Source organism: Siphateles boraxobius, unplaced genomic scaffold (genome assembly GCF_051911475.1).
Source record: "Siphateles boraxobius isolate OS27281-9 unplaced genomic scaffold, OSU_SipBor_1 77, whole genome shotgun sequence".
Lineage (NCBI taxonomy): Eukaryota > Metazoa > Chordata > Actinopteri > Cypriniformes > Leuciscidae > Siphateles > Siphateles boraxobius.
This window is the reverse complement of record NW_027509205.1, coordinates 7,023,330-7,044,339: the sequence shown is the minus strand read 5'-3', so window position 1 is coordinate 7,044,339 and position 21,010 is coordinate 7,023,330. Positions and strand designations below refer to the sequence as shown.

Genomic DNA, 21,010 nt, shown 5'->3' with positions numbered 1-21,010 from the left:
CCGCGCAGATAGGTGGACAGCGCCGAGCTGGTCAGCAACACGCTCTCATCGCCGGTGGGAGTGGAGACGATAGCTTTCCCTCCAAAAGAGGCGGAGAAACAGAGGGACGCCTGCTTCAGCTTGCAGCCCTCGCACCTGTGCATCACCGACTTCTCCACGAACTCCCTCTGCTTGAACTGGCAGCTCGGACACTTCCGTTGAATAGCCACCTCAATGCCCTTTATTGTGGCGCTTAAAAGTGCCGTTGATTGCTCTGCTTCCTCGCCGCCTTCTCCCTCCTCCACCTCCAGATCAGCGATCTGTTCTATGGTGCTGGACGGACCGGTACAAAGGCAAACGCACCCGTCTCTCTCTCGCGTTGACAGGTTCTTGAAAGCGTACAATTTGCCGCCCTCCGCCGAGTTTACGAAGCTGTCCCACAGCGTCACCTTTATCTCGCCCGTCCCGTCGCAGATCCGCACCTCCTTAAGCTCACAGTCCGAGCCGTTAACGGTTACCACTCTGCTCACAGATCCGTGAAGCTGGACCTTTCCGCGGAGCTCTCCCACCTAAACACACCACAAACGCAACATTACTTTTCTATCAATTGCGGCCACAAACAGAAGCGGTCAGGAAAAGTTAGCTCTGCGATACACACCTTCTGCCTCGGACCGAGCACTTTCACCTCCGCTATTTTCATTTCTTTGCAGCTCGGCGGCGCACACCGCAAAAACGGCAGACTGGTCACCTCCACGCTCGTCCCACGAGAGCACAATACGTCGAAGCCGTCTGGATCAGAGAAGCCTATAGGAACAAGCAAAATAGTTTTATCAAAACTGAGACCACTGGCGATCCAGCACTGAACCACAACACATCAGTGAGGCTGTTCTGTAAAAATAACTAGGCTGCTTACTTATACTGCTCCTGACGTTGCGCAGCCTCACTGCGTTGCCGTTCTTTTCGGCTTGACCGAAGGTGGCTTGCTTCTCCATGGAGAAAACGACCACTTTGTGGTACTCCTGCCTGGCACTCTGAATAACGGCGGTGAAGAACGGAGAACTGTTCCGGCTCTGCCTTCTAGGTGACACGTTGTATATGAATCCTTCGACCGCGTCTTCAGCCTCCTTTCGGACCTTTGCAGGACTCGCCATCCCTTCTTCTTTATTGATGTCAGATGCAATGTTATCTTGGACCACCAATTTTGCTGTCTCAGACAATTGACTAAATATGCCACCAGATAACGCCTATTTATACCTATGATATGCAAATTAAGCTTAGACTGATGATTGGCTCTTCTAGCGAGGGGCGAGCACAATCATTTCGATCATTCAATGCCATATAAAACATTTACTTAAAAGGTAAACTGTTTGCCTTTAAACCTGATACTATAGTACCTTAGTACTATAGGCTACTGTACTACACAAAAAACGGATAAAACTACAATCACTGTAACTCACGAAAACGACTAATTAGCCTATTTCTCGTAAATTCAAAGGAATAAAGACTTTTTGCATTCCCTCCGCAAAGTAATATAAAAAGTTCATCTCAATGTCTCTTTCTACAATTTCATACACTCCTTAATAAAGCACGTAGCCTACTGGAGGGTAGATTTGGGTGCTGGAGCCCCTGTCCTGTACTAAAATTAATCAAAAAGTGCCCTTCTCAAACAAATATCAATGATATTATTGTGGCCATTACAACAAAATGCATTTCATTATAATCAATTATTAATGATAATTTGATTTATTTTTACATTTCTGTCAGCCTGAGGTGTCGTTGACATAACGTGTCAAATTGCGTTATGGGTCGCGTCAAATTGCTTGAGGGTCTAAAACTCTGGACTAGTGTGTCTGTGTGTGTGTGTGTTTCTGTGTGGACGGCAGGCGTAACCGTAGCAAAAGTTGCGTTTTGAAATTAAATTGCACTATTGTAAACACAGGCAGCCTATTTCACAGTCTGCTCGACAATCGATGCTCTCAAGCTAGCTATTTCAGTGATGCTCCACGGCAGGAAGGAATAAAACACATTTTAAACGGTTTTTTTTTCAATGGTTTTGTGTTGATTCAATAAAAAAATCCACATATTTCAAAATATTACATAATTTATTGTCATACCGACATCGTTATCTGACACAAGTTCAAATTTCTTTGGAACAGTTGATGCAAATTGAGCACTGCAAAAAAAACTAGCACCAAAAGTGGCTTTGATAAGTAAAATTAAAATCACTTTTTATTCAGTCTGATGTACACTATATTGATACACCGTTTACCATTGGATCAATCCATCATAATTGGCCTTGTGTGAAATGTAGGCGAACAACAACGCGCCAAATGGTGAGGTAAGGACATTTTTCATTATTATGCAGCAATAATATAATAGTAAAGTAGGCTACTACTAAGAGGTGTTAGTGGGGCCAGTATGGTGCTCACCACATGGTAGGACACTGAAAATCTGGCAATTAGATGTTTAAGTAATGAAAACTATCTACATAACAACATTTTTAGCTCAAACTTGACTTTTCACCACTATTTTAAAGTTAGCCTACTATACTCTGCCTTTGTTTTGACAGCAAAATCAAATCAAATCAAATCAAATCCTTTTATTGTCACACAACCATATACACAAGTGCAACAGTGGGTGAAATTCTTAGGTGCAGTTCCGAGCAACATAGCAGCCTCACTGCGTTGCCGTTCTTTTCGGCTTGACCGAAGGTGGCTTGCTTCTCCATGGAGAAAACGACCACTTTGTGGTACTCCTGCCTGGCGCTCTGAATAACGGCGGTGAAGAACGGAGAACTGTTCCGGCTCTGCCTTCTAGGTGACACGTTGTATATGAATCCTTCGACCGCGTCTTCAGCCTCCTTTAGGACCTTTGCAGGACTCGCCATCCCTTCTTCTTTATTGATGTCAGATGCAATGTTATCTTGGAACACCAATTTTGCTGTCTCAGACAATTGACTAAATATGCCACCAGATAACGCCTATTTATACCTATGATATGCAAATTAAGCTTAGACTGATGATTGGCTCTTCTAGCGAGGGGCGAGCACAATCATTTCGATCATTCAATGCCATTAAAACATTTACTTAAAAGGTAAACTGTTTGCCTTTAAACCTGATACTATAGTACCTTAGTACTATAGGCTACTGTACTACACAAAAAACGGATAAAACTACAATCACTGTAACTCACGAAAACGACTAATTAGCCTATTTCTCGTAAATTCAAAGGAATAAAGACTTTTTGCATTCCCTCCGCAAAGTAATATAAAAAGTTCATCTCAATGTCTCTTTCTACAATTTCATACACTCCTTAATAAAGCACGTAGCCTACTGGAGGGTAGATTTGGGTGCTGGAGCCCCTGTCCTGTACTAAAATTAATCAAAAAGTGCCCTTCTCAAACAAATATCAATGATATTATTGTGGCCATTACAACAAAATGCATTTCATTATAATCAATTATTAATGATAATTTGATTTATTTTTACATTTCTGTCAGCCTGAGGTGTCGTTGACATAACGTGTCAAATTGCGTTATGGGTCGCGTCAAATTGCTTGAGGGTCTAAAACTCTGGACTAGTGTGTCTGTGTGTTTTATTAAAGTCACTGAAACAATATAACCCTATAGCCCACATTTTATAGGCCTATACTTTCCCAATTCGAAGGCAGACTCAACAACCGCCCATGGAGACAGGCTTTCTGATTATACAGCTCTATAGAGCTGACTACCGTCTCTACACACGCACGCGATGGGGCATTAGTCAACACAAGTGAAAACGCTTTACTTTACTAAAGGCAAAATTAAAAGGATTATCTAGAGAAAAGCAAAGCCTCAATGCAAAGGAACGTACTTAAATTAAGTTATGGTATACTCTGCCTTTGTTTATCTATACGTCAATATGAATTTACCAAAACAATGCAATTGTAGGACGGTGTTCTGCTTCTGTTTAACTGTCCTGTCCATTATAATTTGCCGCATGTAAATTACGGAGTAGCCTGTGTGCACAGCTGCCATCAGTCCCTAACCTCTGAAATCAAAGGTCCTCAGAGGGATAGTTGTGTCCTGCACAAACCCGGTCAAAAACACTGTATGATCCCTCTCCATCGACAAACGTGCAATATCTATCATGAACACAATACACATGCCATACCAAGTGAATACGGCAAAGATAAAACGCCCCGCCTCCCCAACTCGGGTATCGGACCTAGTTGAAACACCCATTCATCTAGCTGGCAGAATGCCCAAACTGCGTCGGCACCTTGCACATGTATGTATCGCCGCAGCCCGGAAACCTGCAGGTGGTAGGAGCTTACGCCGCAAGTGGGAGGGGCTTATGCCGCAAGTAGGAGGGATTTTAAAAATGTGCAAGTAGGAGGACTTTAACCCGCAAATGGTAGGAGCTTATGCGAAAATCCCCAAGCTGTCATTGCCGAGGATGGCGGTGAATGAGTATGGCAGGAAATTGCGACAGTAATGAAAATAAATGATCAAACATTACGTTCCTAATCAGTCTGATTTCTTACAGCTTTGTTATTATTGTGTGTGTCCAATACCACTCACTGTCAATGATGAAGTCACGTCTTTACACCATTTACCATACTTAAAGTGATGGTGTTTAAAATTTATCACGCTGTAGGCCTTATTCAAGCATATTTCTGAATATTAGCTACATATTCTACAGTATCAAGTAAATTAACATATTAAAATGTGATGCAATTGGACTCAGTGAAGTGAATGTGTAAATACATGAAAAACATTTGGCTAATGTAAAAAAACAAAAAAGTTACCATCCATCTTTACTGCATTTTTTTTTTTATGATAGCAGACTAATGTTCTTCTGAACGTGTTACAGATATATTACATTTAAATCTCAGGGTGGATAAATTATTTTTTTTCAATGAATAAAATCAAGTACAAGTCACTCAGAAGTGATTGCAAAAGTGTTTATTTTGTTTTATTATTTTTAGTATTTTTTGGTTATTTGTAAGGACACTATATCAGCTCATTAGAACTGATCTGCATGCAGTGAAAACTACAAAATCCAGGGTGCAATGTTTCTGAATAAATGCCCTGGAGCTCACCTCGCTTTCCCTTCCCAGCATAACCTGGTGGATACACAAGAAGCACAATAAGAACTAGGGTATAGTTGACATTGAAGATTTACAAACATTACAAATAATTTCTCAGCTCTGTAGGTCCATGCCACGCAAGTGAATGGTCTCCAGAACTTTTAAACTTCAAGGGATGACATAAGTAAATTAGATTTTTATGTTTCCTTTAGACTAACAACTAGTTTATTTATCACCAATTTACACAAAAAGTACCACGTGTGCAGCATTTGTACTCAAACCCACACTCCAAACAAGTGGACATTGAGTACATCCTCCAGAAGAGCTGTTTGTAGTGAGACGACTCATTTTTCCAGCATGCAACACCTGAGGTGAAAAAAAAATTAACATAACATTTAACATTATCAATGATGTTCTTGTTATGCGTTTTACTTTTTAATGTCAATATTTACTTTCTAGCCATAAGAAGTGTGCCTGATTCTTAAAATTGTCATCCCCAACTATGTCCCTGAACCTTGAGCAAGCCAATGACAGGGGCATGTAGGCAGCATCTCCTTCTTGAAAAACAACTTCAAGAAGTATGTTCATCAGCAACGCTCCTGATAACTCAAAAGATAGCAACAGTTAGCACAGACCGTTAAAAAATGTTAAAAAGCACAATATATAACATTATTCAACTACCTTGAAGATTAAGCATGATGGAGGGTCATCGTCTTTTAACAGCTCATCCTTAAAGAAAAAAATATAAGTGGATTCAAATTGTTCTATGATACACATATAAATCATCATTAAAATTGATTATGCATACCTTACTAAAAACAGAGGGCACAACTGGGATTTGGTCTGCTAAAATGAAGTAATTTAAAATTAGCTGACCAATATTATAGTTACATAAAACCCAGCATAGTATATGTATTTTGTTTCATATCAAAGTTCTTTCTTTTATATGCAAGTTCAGTTTTTTTCTTCCCATAGGTTTCAGGGATTGCAGAGCATTCTTCTTCTTCTGAAAGAGGATTAAAAACAAAAAAAGTGATAAAAATTATCCATTCATTTTTAATTTTTACAAAAAAATATCAGCAAAATATAAAAAGCTGACAATACCAGCAACAACAGCTCATTTTCTCTTTCTCCCATATCTTCCACAATTTGAATGTCAAGCAACAAAAACAAATAAAGTAAGCAATAGAACAAGTACAATATCAAACTTAATTGAATGCAAGGATGCATTACATTAATCACAAATTACAGTAAAGAATTGTGTAAAGACAAAAAAATATCTAATTAATGGTCCAATTTTAAATATTAAAAAAAAAAACTTATTCACCAATGAATACAACATTTCAAAATCTTGCAAACCCCTAATAGTATTAATAAAGATATTAAAGGAGTTTGATAGAGCAAGTAGTGTTTACTGATTTTCATCATCACTGAAACACTTTGCTACTACTTTTCACTCAAAGGGACTGCAGAATATATTATTACTGAAATAGTGTTATGAGCGAGTCACTAAATCATTCCGTTCCATGACTTCCCAAAACAGTTTACAGAGTGAACAAGATTTCTTCACTTCTTTAAGACTTTCTTAAAAACACCACGTGTTAAAACTACAGCTAATTTTTTCACACTTACTCTAAAGACAAATTTTCAAGCAAGATGGCACACCACCATTTTCTTATGTTCTTCATGTTTAGTTGTATACATAAAGCAATGAATTAGTATAATTCTCAATTATATTAAAATGCATATAGCTACAAAAAATAAATACTTACTTCAGTGAAATCAAACTTTAGTCCCAGAACAACATACGGTGCATATTATAATATGCAACGAAACACAAAAAAAGTTAAATCGGTAACAGCAATTGATTACGATTGGATACGATCTCCTATTCATAGTGAATATAACAATAATATTTTGGTCAACTTACACCCATGTACTACCACCCAAGATAAATGGGACTGAAGATGGCCTGTTGCCTGGAAGTTCTCATCAAATTTTATATTGTCCTTAGGACAAAGCGGACAGTGAAATTTTGTGCACTTGAGTCACTGGTATGCCTCAAGAGTGTCCTGCACATCTTTCACTGATAAGTGAACCTAAAAGACAATAACATGACTGAGCCTCTTGGTGGCACTATAATAGAACAAAACGTAAAATTGCCATTGAATTCAATACAGTTTTCTGATTTAAATGCTATACTTAACAAATGCATTGGTGTAACATTACGAAACTCAGTGTGTGCCATAAGCAGCATGCCCTGAAGGTACTCAAAAGATTTTGAGACAGCACCACCTTTTGGTCAAAAGTTATGATTAATTTCCGAAAATGCTAGTAACTTTTGAATACATTTGCCTATTGTAATAGGCACTGATCTTAATAGATTCCTTGGGTTATGCCGAAAACATATATACCAGGTTTGCCATAATCAAACAAACTTCCTGTCCGCCATCTTTATTATTTTTTTAAACCTTCTTTTTCGAACTTCTCCTAGACCGTTGGTCCGATTTTCACCAAAATCGAATCGTGTCATCTCCAGACCGTGCCGACTAAAAGTTATGGATTTCGTGACGATAGACGAAACCGTTTTCGTATACCGCAGCAGCAAAGTTGAGACATGCTGCCAAAATGACTATTAAGTCTTTATCTCTGCAATGCCTTGATATTTTGACACCAAACTTTGTATGTTTCATTGTCACCTCACTCTGATCACAATGCATTGATTTCATAACTGCGCCACCTAATGGTCAAAAGTGATAAACCATTAAATCATTTTATAAGTTACTGTATATATAATTTAAGCCATTTTGCCTAAATTCATCTTTAAATGTCTTTAATTGCTCCTTGCTGCTGTCGGTCTGAAACTTCCAGCCATGTTGGCATGTCTTGTCGTCTGCGTTTGCGCTTGGCCCCGGAATGGCTGCTTGCAGCTATATTTATTATTCTTATTGCAACAAAGCATTAAAATTACAAGAAAGGGACAGAATGGTAGTGAAGACAAATCCACAGTGTGTGAGAACTGAAGTGAATGTCAGAAACATTTCTTTGATATAAAGGTTTATTATTATTTATTATAAGCAGTAGTGGTATCATATTCTTATTTTAAGTATTTGTATTGCAACAAAGCATTAAACTTACAAGAAAGGGACAGAATTGTATGGACAGGTCCACAGGATGTGAGAAGTGATTGTCAGAATGATATAAAGGTTTATTATTATTATTATTATTATTATAAGCAGTAGTAGTAGTATCATATTCTTATTTTTATTATTGTTATTGCAACAATAACCAATTCTATATGTATCAGTTTTTAAGCTATATTTGATAGATTCATAGCACTTTGTAAGAGTTTGCAATAGTTGATGCATGTTCCAATCGGGATTCGAACCAACGATTTTCGCCTTTTTCCCCTCTTTTTTTCTCTTCTCCTTCCCCTTCTTTCCTCCTTCCTTCTTCCGCTGAGAAACTGTCACAGGCTCTGTAGGAATATCCTAACAACACCACAACTTGTCATGAAAACAAAAACAATAAGATCCCCAACATGTGAGGCCTGCATCTCGAAGGTTTTTAAAGCAGTTTTTTGCAGAGGTCTGTGGAACAGGATCCCTGTTCTTCCACTGAGAAACTGTCACAGGCTCTGTAGGAATATCCTAACAACACCACAACTTAACATGAAAAAAAAAAACGAGATTCCCAACATGTGAGGCCTCCATCTTGAAGGTTTTTGTAGCAGGCCCCTCATCTGACCCCTTCCTGATGTTGGCTCCAGGTCTGTTAATAGCATGAGAAAAAGTAGATGTCATCACAGGCCTCTGCCCAGTCGAACACCAACAGCTCCCGTGTAAGCTCAAGGACACCTGATCAGTGGGCCAGTGGCGCAATGGATAACGCGTCTGACTACGGATCAGAAGATTCTAGGTTCGACTGCTGGCTCGCTCTGCCTCTTTTACTATGCTGTCAGCCCTTAGCCGTTTTAATATCCTATATTTTTGTTATTATTATTATTGGATTGGTTGAGAAATATTAAAAATTGACAGTCCAACAATAGGCTGCTTTGTCAGTAGGATAACGGTTACCATACAATACTATGCGTCTTTTAAAATGCATTGCATGAGTACTGTCACAAGGACCTTGCTTTACGACCAGTTTGTAGTGTCTATTATACCATCGCAAGAATGGGAGGAAACTGAACCCCCTCGTGAGGCAAATGAGAGCTCCCTCTGTTGAGCCTGATGAAATTGAATTCAGTAAACAATCCCTTCGGATCATTCCCATGTTCTTAAAGGGGACGGTCACACACTAAAAGTAAAAGGGTCTTCTCCAGGTAGAAGGAAGATCCCATATGGTCTAGCGGTCAGGATTCCTGGTTTTCACCCAGGCGGTCCGGGTTCGACTCCCGGTATGGGAAGAACGGGTTGTCTTTGCATCACTTAATCGAAACAACCAGCATGTATGTCTGTAGCAGTTTTAGCCAGTGGCGGAGATTCAGCAACCTGATATGTTGAGGTTCTGTCCTCAATCAGTGTGCCTTCGATAGCTCAGCTGGAAGAGCGGAGGACTGTAGGTGGCAAGTTGGCAATCCTTAGGTCGCTGGTTCAACTCCGGCTCGAAGGAGTTCTTTTTCACACATAAACATTTCCTTGGCCCTGCTTCTCGACGAGGGCGTCAGCGCTTGAGTTCGTAGTTCGCCATTTTACAATCACGACCGCCGGTGGTGGGCAAAAGCTCATTCCCTGACCGGGAATCAAACCCTGGCCGCGGCGGTGAGAGGGCCGAATCCTAACCACTAGACCACCAGGGAAGGTCTGCTGACGACTTGCCCTCAAGCCTGGCTGTTGCCTCTACCAGATTTTGCAGCAAGACCACTAATACTTGTATTTTCCTCCAGGAGAGGAGACGTCACTGACCCTGGCAAACTGACAAACTGTCACAGACTCTGTAACAATATCCTAACAACACCACAACTTGCCATGAAAACAAAGCAACCGAGATCCCCAACATGTGAGGCCTCCATCTCGAAGGATTTTAACGCAGTTTTTTGCAGACGTCTCTTACCCTGGATCCCAGTTCTTCCGCTGAGAAACTGTCACAGACTCTGTAGGAATATCCTAACAACACCACAAACTTGCCATAAAAACAAAAAATTTGAGATCCCCAACATGTGAGACCTCCATCTCTAAGGTTTTTTATAGCAGTTTGTTTGCAGACGTCTCTGTTATTATTATTATTGGATTGGTTGAGAAATATTAAAAATGACAGTCCAACAATAGGCTGCTTTGTCAGTAGGATAACGGTTACCATACAATACTATGCTTCTTTTAAAATGCATTGCATGAGTACTGTCACAAGGACCTTGCTTTACGACCAGTTTGTAGTGTCTATTATGCCATCGCAAGAATCGGAGGAAACTGAACCCCCACGTGAGGCAAATGAGAGCTCCCTCTGATGAGCCTGATGAAATTGAATTCAGTAAACAATCCCTTCGGATCATTCCCATGTTCTTAAAGGGGACGGTCACACACTAAAAGTAAAAGGGTCTGCTCCAGGCAGAAAGAAGATCCCATATGGTCTAGCGGTCAGGATTTCTGGTTTTCACCCAGGCGGCCCGGGTTCGACTCCCGGTATGGGAAGATCGGGTTGTCTTTGCATCACTTAATCGAAACAACCAGCATGTATGTCTGTAGCAGTTTTAGCCGGTGGCGGAGATTCAGCATCCTGATATGTTGAGGTTCTGTCCCCAATCAGTGTGCCTTCGATAGCTCAGCTGGAAGAGCGGAGGACTGTAGGTGGCAAGTTGGCAATCCTTAGGTCGCTGGTTCAACTCCGGCTCGAAGGAGTTCTTTTTCACAGATAAACATTTCCTTGGCCCTGCTTCTCGACAAGGGCGTCAGGGCTTGAGTTCGTAGTTCGCCATTTTACAATCACGACCGCCGGTGGTGGGCAAAAGCTCATTCCCTGACCGGGAATCAAACCCGAGCCGCGGTGGTGAGAGCGCCGAATCCTAACCACTAGACCATCAGGGAAGGTCTGCTTACGACTTGCCCTCAAGCTTGCGTGTGGCCTTTACCAGATTTTGTAGCAAGACCACAAATACTTGTATTTTCCTCCAGGAGAGGAGACGTCACTGACCCTGGCAAACTGACAAACTGTCACAGACTCTGTAGGAATATCCTAACAACACCACAAACTTGCCATAAAAACAAAAAAATTGAGATCCCCAACATGTGAGGCCTCCATCTCTAAGGTTTTTTTTAGCAGTTTTTTTGCAGACGCCTGTGGGCCTGGATCCCAGTTCTTCCACTGAGAAACTGTCACAGGCTCTGTAGTAATATCCTAACAACACCACAACTTAACATTTATTTTATTTTATTTCCTTTATTTTTCCAGGAAGGTCCCATTGAGATTAAAAAAAATCTCTTCCTCCAGGGAGTCCTGGCCAAGATGGCCACACTACAAATCACACACAAACACACAACACATATAAAACATTCCAGAAACATTCCATATTCCTAAATATTTATAAGTTGGTACCCTTTCTATATTTAAACCCTCAATAGTCAGAATAGGCATAACAGTAGACATAGAACGGCTACGTGTAAAAAGAATATACTTCGTTTTATTTACATTTAAAACTAATTTTAGTTTCAACAAAGTAAGCTGACAAGTATAAAAAGAATCCTTAAGAATTTCAATAGCCTGAGACACAGAGGATGCAGTGGAGTAAATAATTGTATCGTCAGCATAAAAATTTAGCTTTGCCGATTGTATTCCCTGCCCCAATTCATTAATAAAAATAGAAAAAAAAAGTGGTGCCAGGATGAGGTGTAATTATCTACAGCAACACATTGAGTTGTATCCGAATAATAATTTTTAAACCAACTCACAGCCGAATTATCGAGGCCAACACTTTTAAGCCTCCGTAACAGTAAAACATGATCCACTAAGTCAAACGCTTTTGTCAAATCAAAAAATAAGGCCGCACAATGTTGTCTATTATCGAGAGCAGTAATTAAATCATTAGTGACTAATGTAGTAGCTGTTATCGTACTATGGCCCGCTCTAAATCCTGACTGAAATGCGTTCAAAATATTATGACTAAGTAGATATTCTTTCAATTGATCATTTATAATAGATTCAAAAACTTTTGCTAAAACCGGTAATTTAGAAATCGGACGATAATTATTCAAATCAGAAGGATCGCCTCCTTTTAATAAAGGCATAACCATAGCCGATTTCCAAGATGGCGGAATTACATTAGTGGATAGACTCAAATAAAAAATCGATAGGCAATAGGTTCGGCAATATTATCTGCTGACAATTTTTAAAAAATTGGTTCAATTTGGTCAGACCCACCTGATTTCTTACAGTCTAAATTTCGGAGTAGTTTATGAACTTGGGACGGCAAGACAGGGGCAAAAGAAAATAAATCTGATTCACTATTAGTCAACTCATCAGTTCTCTGTTCATCAAGGACCAACGAATTGTCTGTTATCAAACCAGCTGAAATAAAATGACTATTAAACGTATTAACAATATCAGTCTTGTCTGTAATCGATCTTTGATTCAATTTTAAAACTTTTGGAAGATTAGTGGATGTATTTGATCCTATAAAAGATTTCATTAATTTCAAAAATTTAGAAGGACAATTCATGTTATCATTAATCAGGTTTAAATAATACTGACTCTTCGAACTTTTTATTAATTTTGTACACTTATTTCGTAATAATCTATATTGAGACCAGTCCTCCTCACCATTTGTTTTCTTTGCTTTAGACCAAGCCACGTTTCTTTGCTTAATAAGATTAGAGACGGATTCATTGAACCAAGGATTATTTCTACCTCTCACCCGAAATCTACGTAAAGGAGCATGTTTATCACAAATTTCTAGAAAGATAGATTTGAAATAATCCCAAGCATCAACCACATCAGGTATAATTGAAACCAACTGTAAATCACTATTATATACATCATGCAAAAAAGCCTGTACATTAAAATTTTTAAATTATATTTAAGATTTGAATTGAGAATTGAGATCCCCAACCTGTGAGGCCTCCATCTTGAAGGTTTTTGTAGCAGGCCCCTCATCTGACCCCTGCCTGATGTTGGCTCCAGGTCTGTTAATAGCATGAGAAAAAGTAGATGTCATCACAGGCCTCTGCCCAGTCGAACACCAACAGGTGGCGTGTAAGCTCAAGGACACCTGATCAGTGGGCCAGTGGCGCAATGGATAACGCGTCTGACTACGGATCAGAAGATTCTAGGTTCCACTCCTGGCTGGCTCGCTCTGCCTCTTTTATTATGCTGTCAGCCCTTAGCCATTTTATTATCCCATAGTTTTTTTGAGGTAGGTGAGGTACGTGCTTCATTAAATTGGGAAGGAAGATTATTAAAATTAAAAAAGGAAGATCCCATATGGTCTAGCGGTCAGGATTCCTGGTTTTCACCCAGGCGGCCCGGGTTCGACTCCCGGTATGGGAAGATCGGGTTGTCTTTGCATCACTTAATCGAAACAACCAGCATGTATGTCTGTAGTCGGGGAGCCAAAGTCTCAAAAATGGGTTGAACCTGACATGGTCTGCCATACTTTTTATTTGTGTTTTTTCTGTTAACTTTGACCCTAAGAACCAATAATTGGAGGGTCTGCTCTGCCGGAAATATCGCGAAAAAAAATTCTGGCCATTTTAGTGTATGCACCCTTTATTTTTTATCAGAAAAATGTGAAAAATGATTTTTTTCCTTAAATCCTCAGTGGAATGGGTAGGCTGTCAATAAATGCATTCCAGATACACAGAACACATGTGCTGACAACATCCACTGAAAAAATAACTCTTAAAACACATTTATACATGATTTTTACTTCATTAGCAATCAACTATTACCTTAAGTTATGACATCAGTCGATATGCCATTCTTTTCACTAAACAGTATACTCATTCCACAGAAAAAAATTATAAAAATCCAACCAAAATCAATGAATCTGTGATGATTTCACTACTAGTTGGCTATCAACAGGCTCAGAACTCAAAATTCTAAAAAACATGCTGCATATTTAGCATCATGGCACACTTACACACACACCCATGATCTTAGTAATTTGAATGAGTTTGGAACAACAAACTAACGGTTACCAACGGATTTTGAAGCTGCTCATCATTGTCTGTGGGAAGTGACAGTTAGTTTAGTGAATACCGGTAGGTCTGCCCCAGCGTTTTGCGAAAATAATGGTATGGATATTGTAATGGTAATTAATTGAAAGGACCACGCCAGTCTGCAAACAAGTATATTTCTGATGATTCCTCATCCCAAACGTATCCCTGTAGCATCAGCATTCATTCTCTACTAGTTTACTTAGCTAGCTTTAGCTGTTTTAGCTAATTTCAGTGGTTTCTTTAAAGGGCCATTACTCCTCACAGGAATGGGGTAGAGACTGACTTTTTTTTTTTAAATGCTCAGAATCCTATGCTCTGCGAGAGGTATGTGTCATATATGTCTATTTTTCTTCGACCGGAAGTTGAGAAATTCAACAATTTCAACTGGACTTGCTAGGTAAAGAAATAGACATGAGCATAAATGCTGCTACAGGGAAACGTTTGGAGCGAGGAATCATTAGAAATACACTTGTATGAAGGCTGGTGTGGCCCTTGAAGTGTTTTTCATGTCAGACAGATAGTACGCTAGTAAGGATAACTAAAGGCTGCACTAAATGTTAACTACTCTTAGCAATTAGCTACATGGCCAGTTGATACGTTCAGGTTCAGAAAAATATAGTATTGTACAGTATATAGTGAGTGATTTGTCAAAAGCTAGTTAGCTATCAGTGTCAAACATCTAGATTTCTTTCACCTGAATGCACAATATTTCCCATTTGCAGATTTGGTTCAGATCTTATTGAGTTTGTTGTGGAGGAAAAGTTAGCGAGAAGAGAAGGCAGCAGAGGATTGAAAAGGACAGTAAAGAGGAGTGGAGTGGAGAGGAGAGTGGATGATTAAACAGAAGAGAAGAGTGAAGAGGACAGGGGTGGACTGAACAACAGAGAAGAATAGTAGAGGAAAAAAGAGGAGTGAATTGACCAGGAAAGAAGAGTGGAGTGGAGAGGTATGGAGAGGAGTTGATTGAATTGGAGAGAAGAAGAGAGAAGAGGAGAATAGTGTAGAGGAGTAGAAGAGGAGAAGAGTATAGAGGATAGGAGAGGAGAGAAGAGTGGAGAGGAGTGGATGGAATAGAAGAGATTAGGAGTGGAGAGGGGAGAAGAGTGAAGAGGAGAGGATTAAACAAGAGAGGAGAAGCGTGGAGGAGAAAGGAGAGGAGGAGAAGGGAGAGGAGTGAACTGAACAGGAGAGGATAAGAGTGACGAGGAGAGAACAGGAGAGGAGTGATGTGAATTGGAGAAGTATGAAGGATGGAGCCTGAGTTCTCAACCAAGAAGCTGGAGAGAAAGCTGCTCAGTACCAACTATACTGCTTGCATAATATGTCAGAAAACAGACAGTGACGTTGGTCCTCTTCAGAAACTGACAAATCAAGGCTACCCTTCCCTCCTATATGCTGTAACCAATAGAAAGGATGCTGTCTCATACAGACTTGACAATGAGATGAAACCTCAATGTGACTTTCTGGGGAGGAATCATTTGTGGCACACACAATGTCGTGCAAAGTACACAAATCGTAAAACGGTTGACCAGAAGAGGAACAAAGGTGAAAAGCCAGAAGGCACTTCATTTGAAGCAGAACTTAATCCTGAGCCAGACAGCAGCAGGCCTAGTAAAAAAACACGGATGTCAATGCCACAGCCCATCAAACACAGGGAAGAGTGCTTCATTTGTGGAAGAGCACGCACGACCGGGGGGAATAGATCCCTCGTTTTGATTGCCACGTATGACCGACAGAATGCAGTATGGGAAAAAGCAAACAAACTTGAAGATGAAGAGATGCTACACACGATTCGTGGTCCTGATGAAAACAAGTGTACTGATATGATTGCTGAGGACTTCCGGTACCACAAGGAATGGCATTTGGTGCATAGCTGCCCTACTGTACTATTGGAGGACCTGAAACCAAGTTGCGCTGCTCCAACATGGAGTTCATTCCAAGTATTTCTCATACCAGATACCATCCCTGCAACTGTGATCAGCTATGGTCCCTTCTTCCCCAAGTCACCAACAAACCCAGAAATGGTTTAACAGTCTGTTCAGTACTGCATGGATGTGTCGAGAAAACATGGTCAAGAGTATGCCATCATCACATGTGACCAAGCAATATATGAGGTGGTTCTAAGTCTGCAAAAGAAGAACAAAGAGAAGTATGCCAAACTTATCTTGCGCATGGGTGGCTTCCATATTGCTCAGAATTTCCTTGGAGCCATTGGGCATTTGATGCAGTCCACTGGAATCGAAGACATCATGGTCGAAGCTGATGTATGTCTCCGTGGAACAGCAAACAAAATCATCAGTGGGAAAGACTACTATGCAATGCTTCACGCCCACACTATGGTGTATGCAGCCATGTTTGCCCTACACTGGGAAGCATTTGCCAGATGGTTGGTCGATGAAGAGAAGGACCTGGAGTACATGAGTGTGCTTGGCAACAATATCCAGCTACTCCTAGATGCCCTGTCAGAAAAGGATTTAGAGAAGGCAACTTCTGTGTGTGCTGATGCAACTGACCAACTGAAAAAGCTGTCATGTTTGATGGCTGAGTTTAATGAAGCACGTACCTCACCTACCTCAAAGCTATGGCTAATGTACATGGATATGGTGATGATTCTTAGACGGTTCATCCATGCTGAGCGTGCAGGTCTGTGGGAGGAACACCTGGCTGAAGTGGAAAAGATGTTACCATACCTTGTAGCTGCTGGCCACTACAAGTACGTATCCAGCCTGCCCCACTATCTAGAAGCTATGAGAAGCTTGCCTACACTAGCTCCAAACATCTATAGGGAATTCAAGGATGGGAAGTTCACTGTACGTCAAACAGAAGGGCGGTTCAATGGTGTCTGGACAGACATGGCACTTGAAAAAACCTACAATCGTGATGCCAAGACAAAACTCTTCACTGGCATCAGTCAGCAGCCAGCATCCATGGAGAAATACTTGAAAGCTCTTCCAGTTCTGACAGCTGTGTCAGAGCAGACAAAGGCTATGGCACACCTGGATGCGGATGACACCCAACACCACAAGGACAAGGACAGCCAAGGTGCAAATGAGGCAGAAGGAAAATAACAGATGTCATCAACAAACAGATGATCAATCCTTTCACATCTGAAGAACAGGAGCTGATCAACATTTCAACAGGCCACAAAGCCACATCTGCTGACTTGACCTGTGCTTGTGAAAAAGGACTGGAGGCATTGGCTGCAGCAAGAAGAACAGGCAGTGAGAAAGTAGCCCAAATTAAACTTTCAACCTTCGCAGCAAAGCCAAAGAAGTCAATGTCCATGGCATTCAAAGCCAAAAAGGTCTATGAGGAGGAGAGTGCAGTTGTACGTAACCTGTACTTTGTTCAGGACTTAGAGGAAGACAGGAAGGTGGAAGTGTTTGGCCATGAATGGACAAGTTGCCCAGCCTCCCTGTTTGAGCCAGATCCGTCCCTTGACCAAAGTTATGCAATGCGTAAAGGAAACAAGGCAGACTACCTGGCTGCAATCAAGACAGCCCTTGGCAGCTCATGGGGGGAAGTGGACAAACTACCGCCGTCTGACAAGCCTGTTGTAATGGTAGTAGATGCCATGGCGTTCATTCAACATTACCAACATCTTGGGAGCAGCACCTTCCATGAACTGCAAGGAAAGTACCTGAGCCAGCTCCTTGGAATCCTACCAGACAAGTGTGACTGCATCCACTTTGTTGGTGATCGATATGATGTCTCCCCTGCTGAAAGTCTGAAAGGGGAGGAACGAGAGAAGAGGATGAAGACCTGCCCCAGCAAAATGAAGGAGTACAAGCCACATGATACTCTCCCTATACCTGAATGGAAAGGCTTCATTCACAATCCAGTGAATAAAGCTAATCTGTTGAACTACATGGGGGAAGAATGGGCAGCTCAGAACAAGTCACTTCCTGCAGGATGCACACTTATTCTTGGTGGAATCTTTTGTGATCCTGGTCGCACTGTCCTCTTGTCAGCGGATTGTCAGGTTGAGCTTCCAGAACTTTCCTGTGAGAAACATGAGGAGGCAGATACCAGGATGTTTGCTCACATTGCCTACTCAGTTCAAATTCTGCACCTCAAACAGGCTGTAGTGGTTGCGACTGACACAGATGTGATCATGATGTGCATGTACTACATCACACACATGGATGGGCTGCAGGAGCTGTGGGTGAAGACGATGGATAACTTCCTGCCTGTTCATGCCATCACAGAAGCTCTGGCGAGGAAGTATGATGTTGCAGCTTCAGATCTTACATCCCTTCTCCTCAGCACCTACATACTTACTGGATGTGACACAGTGAGCTATCTGTACAGAAGAGGAAAAAGGCGGGGCTACACAACTGCTATTAAACACCTGACAGACCTTCTACCGCTGTGCAGGTACGGTGACCCTGAGGAAAGCCTGGATGTTCAGGAAGAGGTTATAACAGCAGCACGGCAATACATGGTGTCACTCTATGACAGGAGTGACTTTGGTGGTACTCTAGATGCACTGCGAGCCCATCTCTTTGTGAGCATCAAAGGAGACATGCGTTGCCTTCCACCAACTGAAGATGCCTTCCTATTACATCTTCGCCGAGCCCTGCATCAGTTGGCTGTGTGTAAGCGGGCACACATGGTTCAGCCAACCTACCCAGCTGCCTCTGATTTTGGGAGACAACTTGTCAATGGAAAATTGGTGGCAACCATGATGCTGAAAGAGGCAAAACCTTCCGAACTTAGACACAGCAAATACTGCCGCTGCAAGAAAAGCATGTGTGCCCGAGGATGCTCCTGTGCAAGAGCCAATGTGAAGTGTGGCATTGCATGTCTCTGCACCGGGGACCCCAACAGATGTTCAAGGATTGAACTTGCGCTTGAAGACAGGGACATGTAAGTAGGCCATGTGTGTGTGTGTGTGTGTTAGAGAGAGAGAAGGGGGGGGGGGGGTGCATCTTTTATCGCGCAGCTGTATAACCCACCCTGCCGGTCTTGTTTGCTGTCTCCTCAGTTGGTGAGGGTGAAGGTCTGTCCCCAGAGCAGTATCTGCAGTGTGCCACCCTCCTGATTATCCCACCTCACAGGGACCTGCACCTAGTTAATTAAGTTATGTTAAATTATTTTGTTCTGTTAAAGTTGTAATAGTTGTCATCTGAGGCAATAAAATAATGAAAGTCATTTTGCTGTATTATATTTCTTGTGTGACACATTTCCATAGGGAGAACAGGGTTATGTTGAAATTAAAAAGATGCCTAGGTCATGATGTTTAATAATGTGGACATTAACAACCATGTTAAAGTCATCATGAAATCAAATTTTACCATTCGTATTTTTATATGTAATATTGTAGTGTTTATAATAAAGGATTTATCTGTGCACTTCATTATTTTTTTTTAATGCATGTACCCTTATAATCTTTAATCAAATACGTTACCCTTCCCTCCCCCCTTGAAACGACTTCTCTTCTCTTCCGGTCAAAATCTATTACTAGAGGGCATGACTATCAGCCGCCTCATCTTGGTTCACAGGAGGCTCATATAAATATGGGGTGATTCCTTACGGAAAATTTGGCTGCTCGTCCTCGTTCTCATCGTCGGTTTCCTCAATTAAAAATGCTTCATGGTAGGGTAACGGTGGTGAGTCCGGTGGAGAGAAATCCTCCACAACAGACTGTAAACTGGCATTCAAATCTGCCTCCATTTTGTTAGCAACGCCCAACCTCCAACGATCCAATTAATTCCAGAAGGACGAAATCAAGCCCCGCCCTACATTTTTTTTTCCAATTTCAGAAGCCGTTTCACTCGGATATACGTCACAATAAGGAAAAAAGGACAATCTCAACTTCCGTTTCATGACGATTTTAAATATCCAGTATGTCTTTCAAAATTTTGAGAGTAGCCTAAAATTCTATTGAGATTCTGAGCCTGTTCATCGCCAACTAGTAGTAAAATCATCACAGATCTATTGATTTTGGTTGGATTTTTATAATTTTTTCTGTGGAATGAGTACACTGTTTGGAGAAAAGAATGGCATATTGACTGATGTTATAACTTAGTTGATTGCTAATGAAGTAAAGATGAAAATATTGGAAAAAAGTGAGAAAACGCCTACTTTTTTGCATTAAATTGATGCAAAATCAAGTATAAATGTGTTTTAAGAGTATGGAATGCATTTATTGACAGCCTACCCAATCCACTGAGGATTTAAGGAAAAAAATCATTTTTCTCATTTTTCTGATAAAAAATAAGAGGTGCATACACTAAAATGGCCAAAAAAAAATTTCAGCAACCTGATATGTTGAGGTCCTGTCCCCAATCAGTGTGCCTTCGATAGCTCAGCTGGAAGAGCGGAGGACTGTAGGTGGCAAATTGGCAATCCTTTGGTCGCTGGTTCAACTCCGGCTCGAAGGAGTTCTTTTTCACATATAAACATTTCCTCGGCCCTGCTTCTCGACGAGGGCGTCAGCGCTTGGGTTCGTAGTTCGACATTTTACAATCACGACCGCCGGTGGTGGGCAAAAGCTCATTCCCTGACCGGGAATCGAACCCGGGCCGCGGCGGTGAGAGCGCCGAATCCTAACCACTAGACCACCAGGGAAGGTCTGCTGATGACTTGCCCTCAAGCCTGGGTCTGGCCTCTACGAGATTTTGCAGCAAGACCACTAATACTTGTATTTTCCTCCAGGAGAGGAGACGTCACTGACCCTGGCAAACTGACAAACTGTCACAGACTCTGTTGGAATATCCTAACAACACCACAACTTGCCATGAAAACAAAGCAACCGAGATCCCCAACATGTGAGGCCTCCATCTCGAAGGATTTTAACGCAGTTTTTT

General features: G+C 41.2%; 1 long non-coding RNA gene and 9 other non-coding genes across 10 annotated transcripts; 7 read left to right on the top strand and 3 right to left on the bottom strand.

Annotated features, from left to right (window-relative positions):
* Positions 1 to 5,036: 5,036 nt before the first annotated feature.
* Positions 5,037 to 5,781, bottom strand: LOC143725480 (uncharacterized). Its single transcript, XR_013198236.1, has 4 exons — positions 5,731 to 5,781; positions 5,502 to 5,655; positions 5,305 to 5,415; positions 5,037 to 5,085 (listed from the first exon to the last, which is right to left on the bottom strand). It is a non-coding gene; the product is annotated as an uncharacterized LOC143725480 (long non-coding RNA).
* Positions 5,782 to 9,385: 3,604 nt separating this feature from the next.
* trnae-uuc (transfer RNA glutamic acid (anticodon UUC)) lies at positions 9,386 to 9,457 on the top strand. Its single transcript has one exon. It is a non-coding gene; the product is annotated as a tRNA-Glu (tRNA).
* Positions 9,458 to 9,576: 119 nt separating this feature from the next.
* trnay-gua (transfer RNA tyrosine (anticodon GUA)) lies at positions 9,577 to 9,663 on the top strand. The gene is given in 2 exon segments: positions 9,577 to 9,613; positions 9,628 to 9,663. It is a non-coding gene; the product is annotated as a tRNA-Tyr (tRNA).
* A 944-nt stretch (positions 9,664 to 10,607) lies between these two features.
* On the top strand, positions 10,608 to 10,679 carry trnae-uuc (transfer RNA glutamic acid (anticodon UUC)). Its single transcript has one exon. It is a non-coding gene; the product is annotated as a tRNA-Glu (tRNA).
* Positions 10,680 to 10,798: 119 nt separating this feature from the next.
* trnay-gua (transfer RNA tyrosine (anticodon GUA)) lies at positions 10,799 to 10,885 on the top strand. The gene is given in 2 exon segments: positions 10,799 to 10,835; positions 10,850 to 10,885. It is a non-coding gene; the product is annotated as a tRNA-Tyr (tRNA).
* Positions 10,886 to 11,000: 115 nt separating this feature from the next.
* Positions 11,001 to 11,072, bottom strand: trnae-cuc (transfer RNA glutamic acid (anticodon CUC)). The gene has a single exon. It is a non-coding gene; the product is annotated as a tRNA-Glu (tRNA).
* Positions 11,073 to 13,258: 2,186 nt separating this feature from the next.
* trnar-acg (transfer RNA arginine (anticodon ACG)) lies at positions 13,259 to 13,331 on the top strand. The gene has a single exon. It is a non-coding gene; the product is annotated as a tRNA-Arg (tRNA).
* A 124-nt stretch (positions 13,332 to 13,455) lies between these two features.
* trnae-uuc (transfer RNA glutamic acid (anticodon UUC)) lies at positions 13,456 to 13,527 on the top strand. The gene has a single exon. It is a non-coding gene; the product is annotated as a tRNA-Glu (tRNA).
* A 6,970-nt stretch (positions 13,528 to 20,497) lies between these two features.
* Positions 20,498 to 20,584, top strand: trnay-gua (transfer RNA tyrosine (anticodon GUA)). Its single transcript is given in 2 exon segments — positions 20,498 to 20,534; positions 20,549 to 20,584. It is a non-coding gene; the product is annotated as a tRNA-Tyr (tRNA).
* Positions 20,585 to 20,699: 115 nt separating this feature from the next.
* trnae-cuc (transfer RNA glutamic acid (anticodon CUC)) lies at positions 20,700 to 20,771 on the bottom strand. The gene has a single exon. It is a non-coding gene; the product is annotated as a tRNA-Glu (tRNA).
* Between the last annotated feature and the right edge of the window lie 239 nt (positions 20,772 to 21,010).